Source organism: Penaeus chinensis, chromosome 36 (assembly GCF_019202785.1).
Source record: "Penaeus chinensis breed Huanghai No. 1 chromosome 36, ASM1920278v2, whole genome shotgun sequence".
Classification (NCBI taxonomy): Eukaryota; Metazoa; Arthropoda; class Malacostraca; order Decapoda; family Penaeidae; genus Penaeus; species Penaeus chinensis.
Genome location: NC_061854.1, coordinates 197,992 through 200,491, shown reverse-complemented (window position 1 = coordinate 200,491; position 2,500 = coordinate 197,992).

The following is a 2,500-nucleotide window of genomic DNA, read 5'->3' as shown; positions in this document are numbered from 1 at the left end:
GGCCAGCAAGAACTGTGGGCTGTGGGTCTCTCTGGGTTGGCGACCACTGGGACTTGGGTAGGGAGCGGGGGTTACCCATCATCCCATCTGGGTCCCGCCGGCCGCCAACCTGGAGGGAGGCTTGTGGGGGAAAGCCCTAGGGAGCCCTGCAGCCAGCCACCTTCTCTATATGGGGCGGTATCGGTAGGGGTGGCAGAGGTGGTGCCCACCCTGAGTGACTGCCCGACGTTAGACCTCAGGTGGGCTGTCAGGGTGGGGCTTGGAACGTCTGTTCCTTTCGACAGGATGATCGGTTACCACTATTGTCGAGGGAATTAAAGCAGCTGAGAGTTGAAGTGGCTGCTCTCTCGGAGGTCAGAAGACCTGGCAGTGGCACGATTAGTGTGGGTGGCTACACTTATTACTGGTCGGGCCACAGCGATGGCCACCATCTCCAGGGAGTAGCCATAACCATTTCAAGCAGACTTCAACCCTCGGTAGTAGAGGTCACTCCAGTTGATGAGCATATTATGGTATTGAGACTGAAGCTTTCATTTGTCTTCAGGTCTCTTATTGCTGTGTATGCTCCTACGGATTTATATAAACTTGAGGTGAAAGAGATGTTTTACACCAAACTTTCCTCTGTGACAGACAGCTGTTCTCAACGAGATATTTGTATTTTTTGGGTGACTCCAATGCAGTATCTGGCTGCGATCGAGCTGACTATAAGATGTCTGTCGGTCCATATGGCTGAGGAGCTGATGCTTGGCAGCGAGAATAGCCTTCTTCTCCATGAATTTTTGGCTCCTGGTATCAGCATTCTGATTTACATCATTGGAATTGGTACAGTGATATGGGTAGTGTGGCAAAGGAGATCGACCACATCCTCGTTAGCACTCAATGGAGGATCCTTCAGAACTGCAGGATGTATCGAAGCGCCAAGTTCTGTGGAACTGATCATAGATTCGTTGTGGCTACTCTCCAGGTCCACTTTAGAACCCCCCGTCGCCCAAATAAACACCCTAGGGTGTTTCATTTGGACAAATTGAGGGAGGAGTGCGCACAGGGGTTTGCAGAGGCTATCTCTGGTCATCTCACAGCACTTAAGGGCCTGACGGACCCTGTTCTTCCGTGGGACACCTTCTAGCATGAAATGTTTGATGTAGCCCAAGAATCAATTGGTGAACGCCCAAGAGCAAGATAGATTCCATCTCGCAGGAGACAGTGGAAGCCACAGATGCTTGTCGTTCGGCTCGATTGTCAGGGGATCACAACTTGCACCATTCTCTGGTGCGCCGGACTAGGTCACTGTTGAGGAGGGATAAGGAACAGTTTATCAGTAATCTTGCAGAGGAGGTCGAAAGCCATTTCCTAGTAATTGACCTTCGTCCTGCCTACCAAGCCCTGAGAAAGCTGAACTCCAAGCCCTCCTCACAGACGACTGCAGTCCGCTCAGCAAGTGGCCAGATAATCTCAGATCCTGATAGGGTGCGTGAGTGTTGGGCTGAGATTCCTCTGCCAGACCCACCCATCAGCGAGGATCTACCCTCCCTGACTGAAGTCAGGAGGGCAATCTCCAAGCTGAAGAGTGGCAAAGCTGCAGGTGTTTGTGGCATCCCAGCTGAATTGTTAAAGGCTGGTGGAGAACCTATGGGAAGGGGCTTGTATGCAGTCCTGTCTGCCATTTGGCAGACTGGTACCATTCCCCCTGACCTGCTGAGGGATGTGGTCATCCCTCTCTGGAAGGGGAAAGGGGATCGGGGGGACTGCAGCAACCACTGAGACATTACACTACTCAGTATACCAGGTAAGGAACATCCTACTGAGACGTATCAGAGACCACCTGCTGAGACACCAAAGGCCGGAGCAATCTGGATTCACTTCTGGTAAGTTCACAATAGACCATATCTTGGCACTTTGAGTCATTGTAGAGCGTCATTGTGAGTTCGGACATGGGCTGCTCACAGCTTACATCGACCTCAAGAAGGCGTTTGTTATGGTGCATTGCGAATCAATCTGGGAGATTGTGAGGCTAAGAGGAATTCCAACAAGGATTGTTAGGTTAAAAGCAAACCTGTATACAGGCACTGAAAGTGCTGTAAAGTGTGATGGGGTCCAGTCAAGCTTCTTCCCTGTAAGTTTAGGTGTGAGGCAAGGCTGTATTCTTGTACTAACACTTTCCAACACTTGCATGGATTGGATACTGGGTAGAGCTACTGTCCAAAGTCACTGTGGAGCAACTCTGGGCAATATCAAGGTTACAGACCTTGACTTTGCTGATGATGTTGTCATTATATCTGAATCTCTGCAAACCCTAGTAGCGGCTCTTGATGCATTTAGCAATGAAGCAGAGCCCCTGGGGCTAGGGGTCTCCTGGACCAAGATCAAGATCCAGGATTTTGGGGGCCTACTAGGAGACCCTCTGCAGTTGGTACGTGCTTGCAGTGAAAACATCAAAGTCACAAAGAGTTTTATTTACCTTGGTAATGCAGTTCACGACAGTTGTCAGATTGGCCTGGCA